Source organism: Lissotriton vulgaris, chromosome 4_1 (genome assembly GCF_964263255.1).
Source record: "Lissotriton vulgaris chromosome 4_1, aLisVul1.2, whole genome shotgun sequence".
NCBI classification, from domain to species: Eukaryota; Metazoa; Chordata; class Amphibia; order Caudata; family Salamandridae; genus Lissotriton; species Lissotriton vulgaris.
This window is the reverse complement of record NC_141691.1, coordinates 1523949404-1523963030: the sequence shown is the minus strand read 5'-3', so window position 1 is coordinate 1523963030 and position 13627 is coordinate 1523949404.

Sequence of the window (13627 nt, the reverse complement as noted above, 5' to 3'; positions counted from 1 at the left end):
CACCTATTGTCAATGGTGTTGTGATATGGACGGCCCAATGATAGCGGAGAAAGTGGTCTATGTACACAGAGGGTGCCCCAAGAAATGGACACGGATGTGGGGAAAATGGAATACTTTCAGGCGCAACATTTGTGATCCGCCTCTGGTTGGTGTCAGATATAATTGAATAATGGTTGCTGGTCGGGGGCGCTGTGATGTTTTCAGTACTTTATGTGGACATGTTGGTTAATCATTACAACATGTACGCACCTTTAATTTTCAATCTATATAATGTGTACCAATTACTACAAAACGCTAATAAAAATGTTTTTTTTTAAAGGAAAAGTTTTGGCCTGGCAAAATGTGTATTTTACTATCTCGAAAGGGCAGTTTAAAACTGCACACACAAGCTGCAATGGCACGCAGACCTGTAATATGTTTGAAGAGGCTACTTAACCAGGTGGCACAATCAGTGGTACAGGCCCACTAGGAGTACTTAATTTACAGGCCCTGGGAACATGTAGTACCTCTTCACAAGGGGCTTATAAGTACATTAATTGTGCAAATTGAGTGAAGCCAATGTTATCATGTGTTAAGTAGTGAGCACATTCTCTTTAGTACTGGTTAGCAGTAGTAACGTGTACAGAGTCCTAAGGCTGGCAAAAACAAGATTAGGAAAAATAGTAGGGGTGAAGGCAGAATGGTTGGGGAGGCCACCCTAAGGCTCACATGTCTAACACGTGTCACTCCCCCATGCATAAAGTGGAGAAACCTACCCAGCTTCCTGGGAGTTCTCTTCACTAAGGCGTAAAAACCTGTAGAGACCATCAGCACTGGAATGCAATGGAATGGTCGGACCCAGGGTAATATTCTGGAGGGGCTGCATCTTACCATCCGCCAACCAGGTATCCGAAATTCACCACAGACACCTGCCCTATCTTGCACTTACTGGCCTTGATAGTCAGGCTTGCCTGTTGCAGCGGGTGAAGCACCTTGTGGAGGTCAAACAGGTGGTCCTCCCAGCTACTACAGAAAACAGTAATGTCATCCAAGAAGGCAGCGTTGAAGGCCTCCATTCCAGTCAGAACTAGCCTTTAGAAGGTTTCAGGGGCATTTTTCAGGCCAAAGGGCATCACCTTGAATTGAAAGTGGCCCTCTGGTGTGGAAAAAGCTGACTTCTCTTTGGCCCCCTTAGTTAGGGCAATCTGCCAAAACCCTGAAGTCAAATCAAATGTACTCAGGAACTTTAACAGCCGCCAATCGATCAGGGAGCTCATCAGATCGGCGGATGGGGTAAGCATCAGTTTTGGTGACTGAATTGAGACCCCTGTAGTCTATTCAGAACCGGAGTTCTGTTGTGGTGCCAGGTGGGGCAGCCTTTGGAACCACCACTACTGGATTGGACCAGGGACTACTGGAGTGTTCAATCACTCCCAACTCCAGCCTTTTGGATACCTCCCTCTTGATGCTGGCCCTCACCTTGTCGGACAGTCTGTATATTTTCCTTTTGACAGGAACTGTCAATGGTGTCAATATTGTGAATACACAAGTATGTAAGCTCCAGTGGTGAGGGAACACAGTGAGGATAACTGTCCCAATAGTTGGTAACAGTTCTTCTGGTGCTCTGGGATCAGAGTGGGGTAGAGGTTGACACCCTCCACTGACCCATATTTCTCCTTGGATGACAGGAGATCAGGGAGAGGTTTGCGCTTCTCCTCCACTCCATTATCCGTCTCCAACAACATGGTGATTTCAGACCTCTCATAGTGGGGCTTCAGACAATTGAGGTGGAGGACCCATATGGGGTTTCTGGGGTCTTGACTTCCACCAGGTAGGTGGCCTCCCCTTTCCTCTCAATCACCTCATCGGGCCTTATCCAACGATCTTGAAGGGAACTGGTTCTATCACCCACAACTTCTGGCCAGGCTGAAACTCAACCAGAATGGTCTCCTGGTCATGCCATTGCTTCTTCACCTCCTGGCTCCTTCTAAATTCTCGTAAGCCTCCTTCTAGAATTTCTACATTTGGTTGCAGAGTGCTAGCATGTAGCTAAACACATCCTGATGGTGTTTATTGGGTGCTTGCTCCCACCTGTCCTTCACCAAACTAAGGGAGCCATTTACAGGATGAACATATAGGAGTTCAAAAGGGCTGAACCCTACTCCTTTCTGAGGTACCACCCTCTAGGCAAAAGTAGACACTTCTGCCTCATGGGCTTCGGAAGGCCCATAAACACACTCTTAGGGGTTCGTGTTGAACCACTCAACAAGTCCATTATTCTGCAGTGTAGTAAGGTGTGGAGAACTTCTAAGTTACCACATTCCTATCATATGGCCTTCATGTAGGCAACATGAAGTTGGTGCCCCTGTCTGAGATCACTTCCTTGGAGAACCCACTCGGGTTAAAATCCCCATCAAGGCCCTAGCCACTGCAGGTGCAGTGATGGTCTTTAAAGGGATAGACTCTGGGTATTGTGTGGCATGGCCCATGAAAACGAGGATAAACCTGTTGCGCAAGGCAGTTTTGGGGTCCAATGGCTCAACAATGTTGATGCCCATCCTCTCAAATGGGGTGCCAATGGGAGTCGGGGGCTTTGAGCTTCTTCTCTGTCTCACCACTAGCTTGGCAGGTGAGAAAGGTCCTACAGAAAGCATCTGAGGCTCTTCTCATCTGGTATCAATAAAGGTGAGTAGCAAGCCTGTTTATGGTCTTGACCTTCCTCAGATATCCTACCAAAGGTATCTTGTGAGCCAGACCCAGCAGGAAGGCCCTATTCCATTGGGTATCACACGCACATGTGCTGTCCTTTGCACAGGAGCCTTAGCCTGACTGTAATGGAGGTTGTTCTCCCGGAAGATTAGGTGACCTCCAGAAGTGTCACTACCTGCCTGGGCTTCGGCCTTCCTCCACAGCACCTCTAGGATTGTGCACTATCTCTGTGCATTGCAGAACTCATCGCTTCATGGGCCAAACCTCAAATTGCCACACTGCAAGCTCAGGCAGGTTTCCTAGAGAGGCAATGTCCTCTCATGTCGGCTCCGGGACGCTTTCTCCAGTGTCCTGTCCACCTATCTATATAGGCTGAACTTCAGAGACTGGTTTCCCACACCACCTGCCCTTCCAAAACTTTGCAGCTGCCTGGGCCATTCTTTCAGCCTCTCTTGACTTTCCTCTGTGGTAGCGAGTGGCTGAGGGGTTGTGCTGATTCATGGTACCTGACATTTAGTTGTATCACCCCTGCGCTTTATTGAAACCTACAACCATATATTTCCTTCATTTATACATCCTAAGTTTTCTCTCACTGGGTGACCCACACCTCCCGCTCACTGACTGGTTAGCCTGATCGACTTTTAAACATAACTGTGGCGGGTTCGAAGTAAGGGACCGGAGACTAGGTCTAGGTAAATAAGGTTTTATTTTCTTAAAGGTTTTCTTTTTCCTAGTGGTGAGTCTGCCCCGAATATACACCGAAGGATCCGTCGTTACGGGTGTCCTCAGGGCGTTGTCTCTTCGGTTTCGCTCTTCTCCCTCCGTGGTCTTCGTACCGCTCCCCGGTTTCCTCACCGCAGGATATATGTGGAGGGAAAGACACAGAGCTGCTGGACAGAGTTCTGTTTCTTATCCGAATGCCCAGGGGGACCAAGGAGTGGGGGGATCACCGCTGAATAAGTGTATCATACGACACGTTTTTATACAGTGGGTGTGAGGTACGTATTGGCGAGGAGAGGGTGGATGAAGAAAACGGGGGTTTGGAACGAGTATGCACAACGTGGAGGTAGGCGCAAGATAGCAGGCTGAGTTACTCTAGCAGGACGAGCCTCCCCGCCTCCCAACCCAGCCCGACACTCTCTGCTGTACCTGCTGAAGCCACTCTCCTCCTGGAACGTGGCTCGGCGAATCGCGGGGTTATTGGCCTCCCGGCTCTGCAACTCCTTCAGTCAGTATTCCTCTCTCCTCCCGGTCCCTTGTCTCTTGCTCCTTGCCTCCAAACGCCGTTTGATCTCCTCTCCAAGCCAGAAACTTCTCTACGGTGACGTCACACACCATTGGTTAAAACCACTGTTTTAACCAATCCTACTGCGTGGACGTCAGCTGGGGGTGTATCCTTTCCATACTCATATGCCCATTTAAAGGAGCCTTCACCCATTTCTTCCTCCTTCGTTGACCAAAGCGGATGTCTGTCACTGCCCCACTCGTTCTGAGGGGGATGAAGAGAGGGAGACATGGTAGAGTCGGCAACCCACCATTCCTTGTTAGGGGAATCCTCGTCTATCAGCCGAGACTCTCGGTCACACAAACATTTGACAGAAGTATAGCATTTTTCCCAAAACATGATAGGTTTCTTCAGTCTTTCTTATGCAGGAACATATCTCAGCCAAGGCTTAACCCGCATCTGTATCCCACTGAGTCTTATACCCTCCGGGGTCATGTCCGCGCTATAAAAAACTTTTAAAATAAATAAATGGAGTGCAAAATGTGTGGGAGTTCCGTGATTTTGAGCGGGGTTCTGCCCCAAAGAACAGGAAATGTTTTTAAGGGGGAGTATCCTTGAAGGATGTCTGCAGTTTTTGGCCCGGCATAAGATGGCATAGAGGTTCACATAACAACCAAAGACATATTTGAAATTGAGAACCAAGGCCTGTGTAAATCCCAACCCGTTTTATTAAACAGAATGCCATGCAAATGTTAAAGTATAGGTTAAAAAATAATTTAACATTTATTTAGGTTTCTGTAACAGAAGACTCCAGTACTTTCTGGCAAAAGGCTGACATCGTACCATCCTATGTTCTCACGCCTCTCCCTCCTTAATACTATATAGACTTCACATGGTCACAGATTTGGTCTGATCCTATCCCTTATATTAGACCCTTTCATACATGCAGTACTTTTTAGGTCTCGTCTAAGGCATCGCTTTAGCAATGCTTGGCGAGATTATAGTAAGGCTTTCAAAAGTGTACCCAAACTGCGGATCGGGTACAGTGCATGGGAGCACAACCACGTGCCTTGTGAACAGCTGCCATTTGGTACCAGACACTTTGTGCGTGCGCGCCTCGCTCCGCCTCTGCTGCCAATTCAGCTCATCAGGCTGCACACACCCTCACCCCTCGCTCGCCAATGTCCCTCCCACCCTTCCTTTGATCTCCGCCACGAGGTTCACAGGCTAATGGCCCTCCAGCCTCCCCAGCACAGAGCGTGCATCGCTTCAACTCCACCCCCCTGTGTGTGTGTGTGTGTAACTAAATGCTTGTGGTATCGGTCTCCAAGGTCAGACTTTGCAAAATTAATGAAATATTGTCCCTGCGGGTTATATTCCAAGTCGCTGGTTTTACGTCCTTTGATTGATGTTGCTGTCTTGACCTATTTTCAATTAATCGAGGACCTTTGTCTTCACTAGAAGAAGCGTTTATTGGAACAACACGAACACTACACTTAAAACTTAGAGGTGTCATTGTGCGCGTGTCTTCAACTTCATTCCACCAGGGTAAGGAGGGGAGGGCCGGGCTGAGATCGGGCCGAGAGTGTCCGCTGCCCGTACCCGCTGTTCCTTCCAGTGAGGTGGGGTTTAGCCAGATACTGCCAACACTCTCACACTCCTCATGGACTAGCAGAATCACACTGCTGACGACACTCACAAGCCTCATGGAGTAGCAGTCTCACACGAGAGACACGTACAACACGTAAAGTAGCAGCCTCACACTACTGGCACCACTGTTTTATCCTCATGCTACAGACAACCTCTCATAACTCTCTCACACTATATCAGTTCCAGATTACCGACGCCATTATAACATCCCTCACAAATTAGCAGTCACGCTACCAACAACACTTGCACACAGCTCATAAAGTAGCAGTCTCACACTAGCAACAGCCCTCTCACACCTTCACACTACCAACAACACTCTCACACCCCTCACGGACTAGCAGTTACACACTACCGACGACACTTACAGTCTCGTGGAGTAGCAGTCTCACACATGTGACAACACTTGCAGTACTTGTAAAGTAGCAGCCCCACGCTACTTTCACCTCTCTCTTATCCCCTATCACCAGCCGCTCATAGCTCTTCCACACTAGCAGTTCCACAATACCCACAACAGCCATATCCCTCACAAACTAGCAGTCTTACACTATTTATTTATGGGATTTTTAGTGCGCAGCTACTACCCTAAGGTGTCTAGGCGCAGTGAGATACTCTAAAATACAGTAGTCAGGACAGACAGGTAACGCAGATCTGTACAGATGGGTTATTAACCCACTGTACTGTCCCCTAAGGATTGAAAATACACATTTATAGATTCTGCAAAGAGTTCTGCAACAGATACATGGTTTTCAAACGCTATTTCAGTAACATTTTAGCCTGCTTGGTTAGAGCTTTTTTTCTCATTACTTTCTCAAACTGTGTGGTCCTGTTCACTGCAGTCGCTCTGTTCACTTCATTTACCCTTGTGTAATTTTTCATTGATTTTCGTTCCTTCCTTTCCTCTCTTATGTTCTGTGGCACTCAACTAGATCTGCCCTTGTGTGCTGCATTCTCTATCTCCCCTTTCCACCCAGCCTTGTCTGTTTTCCACTGCTTTTTTTTTTTTTTTTTTAACCTAACTTTTCCCCCTTTTGCGTCTCCATATCCCAGCTCTGTTCTTAACATTACTTTTTTTACACCCTTTTTTAGGTCTCGCTTGAGCCAGCCACACAAGAGCCCAGCAGAGCCGCCAGGCTGCTGTGCCTCCTTGGCGCTGCACAGTAGTTTTTTTTCACACTGGCTCCTACCCTGCTGTGCCTCTTTGTTTAGGCAGGCGCTCTTTATATATGTATGTGCTCCCTGTCGAAATGTATGGCTGCCATTGGGACTCCCCCCCCCCCCCTTTCTTCAGCAAACCGTCAGGCGTCAAATGTAATTTTACCTAGAGAAACTGTGTCCATATATTTCAGAACCAGGATAGGCCAGCAGACCACGATCCTGTATTTAGATTGTGTGTACTTTAAAAGCATGGGTGCTAATCGTATGGGTTTACGTTTCTAAATATTTAAAATGTTGTGAAAGGTTCCTTTATTAAATTTGCATTGACTGATTACATTCTGTTCAGGAAGTATTTTATTTCCAGTAGCTCAATTCCCCTTCCCATTATAATTCTTATCACGGCTCATGTTGAAAGCACGCCACAACTTGAAACTGGCTCCGAGGGAAGGTCGGCGGTTCGAGACGGCTGATTGTATCCTTGCTTTATTCAATAAAGTTTTAAAAAGAAATAGGCGTCAGGGTAAATCAAAGGAGGTTTTTGAAAATGTAGGACCCACACGAACTTACTCAGCAACACCTCTAGGTATTTTTATGACTTAGTCGTTAGTATAGTGTACAGTCTACCAGTAATATGGCCCTTGCATGAGAAAACAGTCTGGGTAACTGGCAACCCTTAATTTGATGATTCCACCGCTGACCGCCATCTGAATTGCCTTTTAAATCTGTATTATCAGTGTTGGATTTGCAATGCAATAGTTCTCCCATTTGGGAGAGTTTAAGCTATTGGCATTGTAAATAACAATTGCCCACATGCATCAAGCATTTTTGAAGTCGCAAACGGTGCGATTCCTTAAAATCGGCCGTTTGCGATTCCAAAAATGATTTTTGAGATGCATCATTATTTTTTGTTGAAAATCGCTAATTTTGCGATTTTCCAAAATGCGATTGCATTTAAGGAATCGCAAATTTGCGATTCCTTAAATGCAATGCATCATTCTTAAAAAAATTGCGAATTCAAGGATTGCAAGTGCAAATTACCACGAGGTTGACTCTCGTGGTAATTTGCGAAAAATTTTTAAAATGCTCAAAATAGCATTTTAAACACTGTCATGTTAAAGACACACATGTCCTTAGGACATGTGTGTGTGAAACATCCATTTTAAAATACATTTCAGGGGTGCAGGGGGGGGTCCTTTGGACCCCCCCCTGCACCCATGGAATGCATCAACATTTTGCGAATTCCAATTTGCGAATTCGCAATTACCATTGATTCCTATGGGCCTTATGGGCCTTTTGGCCCATAGGAATCAATGGGAATTGCGAAATCGGAAATTGGAATTCGCATAATATTTGCAATTCGGTATAAATTGCGATTTTTACCGAATCGCAAATATTATGCACTTTCAATGATGCATCCCGTTTTGCGATTCCTTATTTGCGATTCGGTAAAAATCGCAAATTTGGAATCGCAAAACGGGAGTTTGATGCATGTGGGCAAATGCTTTTTATTCATGTTTTATAAATCAACAAGTATATAAAAGGCATTGTCATTTACAATGCCAATAGCTCAAACTCTAGTAAATGCGAGACCTATTGCATTGCAAATGCTTGTTTTATTGGTAGAAGTGCAGGACTTTTGCTGTTCACCACAAGTTCCAGAACCTTTCACCACAGAAATTCTGTTTATTGACCACGGTCTGACATTTACAGGGCCTTCAGGAAAAATAACGTGGTGACATTCACCCAAGCCACACCCCTGAGCACTCCCACAGGTGTTTAAAAATGTGTTGGGTTCATAGGTTTCTCTGGTTGCTGTAGGAAGGTGGAATCTGGCTATATGGTAATCCCCACTGGTGTTTTGCTGGTTTTCCACTTTGGTGTGGCTGTGGGCCTGCCAATCAGACCCGCAGCCCAGCTGTTCTCTCTCTAAATTGATACCATGTACTTTAGGTACATACCAGATTAGTTACTGGGTCACCCTTGTGAGCTCCTGTATAGTGTACCATAGGTACCCAGGGTCTAGGTGCATGTTAGGCCTATCAGGGGCTGCAGCATGTATGGTGCCAACCCTGGTTTGCCTTACAAACTGACACCACAGGTATGTTCACACAGCCTGAGTAAGGTGGTGTAATCACCCCTTGCTTAGATATAGTATACCTATATCTATCTATACATATAAAAACATATACACCTATAGGTCACTCCTATTGCAGGCCTTAACAATCCTGGAGGCAGAGTGCTTGGTTTTATGTGAGAGGGTGCCGTAGCATGAGCTGGCCCCTCTGCAGCTTTCGGAACCATCTCCTTATAGCTGTTCTATGATATAGCTATACCATATACTCTTAAGTGCATTATAATCCTCGCGGTTAATGATAACTTTAGTTTGGCTTTTTCAAAACATGTTGTATAAGGTGTCAAACACTTTGGAATACTACCCCCGCCAGTCCTGGCGGCGGGGGTAGCATTCCACCCTTCTAGAGGGAGAAGACATGTAGTTACTGGTAAACCCGGTTAAAGTTAAACAGAGCCTCAGCATCACAAAATGGATGCTGATGCCACAGACATGAGTCTGGCCTTCTGCTGCTGGACAAAACTCCAGCAGGGAAGGCTTGGACAATAGGCTTCCTGTCCAGGGAGGTGCCAACACCTCCCCAGACAGGCTTGTAGTGTATTGGGGCAGGGAGGACTGCATTCAGTGAATGCTTTCCAGACACTGCCAGGGGCACACAAGGTGCTCCATTCATAGCCCGGTTCAAAACAGTTACTGGGGCACTCCGCCCCAGCTCTGGTGCGAAACTGGACAAAGGGAAGGGGGTGTAACCACCCCTGCCCAGGTCCACCCATAGGAGGGACCTAGCCAGGTAGTCCAGCCGGCAAACGTAGTATAAGTATGGCAGCTGTGTCCCTAGGACTTTAGATTACCCTGGACGAAACATTAATACAGTATCCTGGACCTTCGACATTCCATTTCGACTGGAAGATGGAAGACATCTCCCTTGTGGTCAAGGAGTGACCACCCTGTTCAAACAGGCACCAACAGCAACTTTGCCGGTCTGAATTTTCGAGGCTCCCGCCGGATCCCAAAGAATCTGCGACACAGGACACAGACTTCCAGACATCTCTGACCCCGACCCACACCCACAGCAAAGCTGAGACACATGGCGGACATGAGAGACGTGGGACCGGAACTCCTGGACATTCTGCATTTTGTAAGCTACACTCCTTCAACGAGGTATCTCGAAGTTGTGCTTTGGGGTGCTTGAAGCCCAAGCCCCTAGCACCATTTCCACCGAAGCCCAGGCCCCCACACTCTGCTAGTGTTCCGTGGGCCCCGCTTCTGCATTTGAGCTCAATGCATCTTCCTGGTTCTTTGCCTATTGGAGTGAAGACATTTCTTTGAACTTAACTTACTTTCCTAGTTGCTCCAGGCTTGCTTCAGCTTCCCTGCAAAGGAGAAGCGCCACAGACCTTGCTGGTCTGCAACAGAGCCAATCTCGACATCCTGCATGGGTTGCGGTTGCCACGGCTTGTTGGGTCCAATCCGGATACCGACACCGCAGTCAACTAGATCCATCATGGGACAGCTCGAATCCAGCGCGCCTGGTCATCGTTGCCTCCTGGACCTCGTGGCTGAAGAGAAAAGTTTGACTTCTTCACCTGAAATCACCCGACATCGCCTAGTTCCTTCCTGGTCACTGGCTAGTAACCCAGACTCTGTCCCTTCTGCTTTCAGGTTCTTCAGATCTTCGATCCACCCTCGGATCCACCCGGACACTTTTCCTCTAGCCGCCTGCAGCACTTCTTTGCAGCTCTCCATAGAAAACGACAACGAAACCCGACACGAAAAGACACCTATGCACCCGGCTTCCCTGGGTGAGGTAACACGAGTACTCCACTGCTCCCGTGGGTCTTGACTCTCTAAGTGTCCTAGTTTAAAAGGGTTCCATTCTAGTCCATCCGGAAGTGTCCTTAAATTGTATATTTGTAACATTTTCACGTTTCCTATAGAAAGTCAATGGTAACCTGCGCCTGTGTTTAGACACTGCACGCGTCTCCAGTGGGCCTCCTATTTCCTAACCTTTGGTTGTTTAGAGTAGCCCCAGCTATTCCACAGGCCCCAGGCCTGCTTTCTAATTCTCTCGTGGTTCTTATACCACTATTTTAGTGTATGGTTTGTGAACCCCCTAGGGCATAACGTATTCTGTGCAACTTATTGTATATTAATTGTGTGACTTGTATTGTATTTTTACCTCTGACCTCATAAAGAGTGCAGAGGGGTTGTCTTTAGATTAAATACATATATATTTGATATATACCTTGTGTGGGTCATTTCATTTGGTATTTAAGGGATTATAATTGGTAAAACAATTTGCTTAACTCGCCTACAGAAGTCTTAGCCTGATGACTGCTGGTTCATGCTACCTCTAGGATAGCTTTCTATAAGGTTGACTTTACAACCACCATCAATATGGGTCAATTGGACTGGTGCAAGGTGCCCCCTAGAACTAGTGGACATCATATGCCAGGCTAACTTCTCACAGTTGATGTCCAAATACCGCAGCTACACACATCCTAAGAATCTTCCTAATTGTAAGCTTCTTTTTTGTACTTCCACAATCATGTATTTGGCCTTTTCTGTCCCAGGCAATAAATGCGCCTACACTTGTGAGTAACTGTTTTAATCATGACAAATGTGGGAAAGCAGGAGGATGGTAGGACATTTGCAATTATCCATTGTTTTTTTTTTAACAAAATATGATTGCCATGAACACTCTGGAAAGAAATTACAGTCCAACATCCAATAGCATTGCAGTCATCCAAAGAATATGCTCCCTCGCTACCCATGCCTCCTCTTTCTTCACTGCTCCCATAGTAGATAAGAAATCTGCAGAACTGTGACATAGGAATGTCTTTCGGTAATGCAATTTTAAATTGACTGTTTCTGTGCTAAATCACTGGTGTTTTTCGAAACTCTTTTTCCTTAAGGAGATCGTGTGATCTGCCTTAAGGAGTTACCTGAATGGACTGACTGATTCAAGTAGGACACTGACTAGCAATGTGGTCTATGGACCAGTAGAGGGTGCTCGAGAGTGCCAATGGCCAACACTGTCTCCTCTTGGGAATCATGTGCATTTTCCGAGGTCGGTGAGGGTCCCTTCAACCATATCAAATAGAAGCATGAGCAACACTGCTGGCCATGGACAGCAATGGCCCTCCGTCCTGTCCTTCCTGGTGGTTGATATCCCCATGAGGGTCTGTATAGTACAAGTTAGTGCACGTTAAAATAATTGTTATAAGGATTATATATAGTCTCCATTTCAATATTCCTTTTTAACTTGGCATCTTTTTGAGATGGTGGTTTGAATATGTTTTTTCACTAATACAAGAAAATGCTTGGCATGCATTTAATTTTGGTAGGCATTGTTCTGTATTCTGCACTGTTAGTTTCAGGGACACTTACTAGATGTTCTTGCTTTGTTTTGTGCTTGTAAGAGATGACCCTTTTGCCCAGACTGAGTGAATATGTTTTTCGCATATCTGGCAGACTGAGAATTTTGAATTAGGTCAGAGGCACTTCATATTGGAGTTATCATGGAAGCTGCTGAGAGCTGTGACTGAGATGCAGCTCCAGAGGCCCGACATTCTTCCTAAGAAGGAAGATAACTGCACAAGCAGAGAAGTGTGCAGGCTCGTACACTATGAAGGAGTGTATTTGATAATGTACCAAGACTGACTTGCTGAGACAATGCTCCAAGGTATGGGTTTAGATCATTCCAAAAGCCTCTGGCAGAAGGTTACTCCCACCATGCTCTCGCTAGTGTAAGGGTATTAGTGATAGATAGGAGTACCATTAGGAAAAATTAACATGGCTGAATTTTTTTTGTTTTTCGCCATTCTAATAATTCTAATAATGATATATCTAATAATCGTAGTTCATGGTCTACATACAAGGTGTAGGTCTTTTCAATAAACATTTGAAAATGCATTATTGTCTTCTTTTTTTTTAAACTTCCGCTGTGCAAAAGTGACAAATGAAAGGGTTAGACCTGTTTTCACAAATTCCTTGGGAATAAGAGTGGTCATGTCCGAGTTTACCAACATCTATAACTCTGGAGATTTAGGAGTTTAGATGAGGTACTGTGAGCTGGGCAAACCAACATTTACTGATGATATAAGAAGACTCAATTACTATAATTTTAAGTTTTGTTGATCTCATAAACATCCCGACTATATTCGTAGGAACTGTATAATATACGTTGTACATTTGGAATCTATTTAATGGGTTTCCTGGGTAGTTTCTTGAGCATGCCCAAGGGTCTTTTATTTCCTTCATACAGAGTTGTCCTTGGTAATAGCTGTTTATCCCCCTCAGACTTAATAGGAAGCAACTATTTATTACTGTAGGTTGATCAGGCTTGGTCTTTTAAACAGGTAGTCCCCTTTAGTATTTCCTTTATTTGCATTCCATTCATTAATATAGCAGTGCAATCAGTGATTAATGCTATTAATTGTAGACAAGCAGTAACTAATCATTTAAATAGATATGGGCTTGCCAATGAAGGAGATGTTCCCTTTGTGGTTGAGGCTCACGAAGCGTATACATGTGAAAACATTTTTTCCTGGGTTTATTTTCCTGCCTTCGATGCAAATTCACAAACATTTCACAAGCATACTAAGGAAGCTGTTCCAGCTGCATATAGACCTCATGAGTATTTAGAAATCCCATTAACTTATCAGGAACATCACAGTTGGTTCCGAGGGCCCGCCCACATACCCATAGGAATGTAAGATTGGAGTCTCTTAGTAACGAGGGGGCGACGTGGCTGGTCTAAGCAGGCAATACATCTTTTCTAAATGCAATCATTTAACACAGCAAGAGACACTTGCTCCCTTAAATCATTTGGGAAA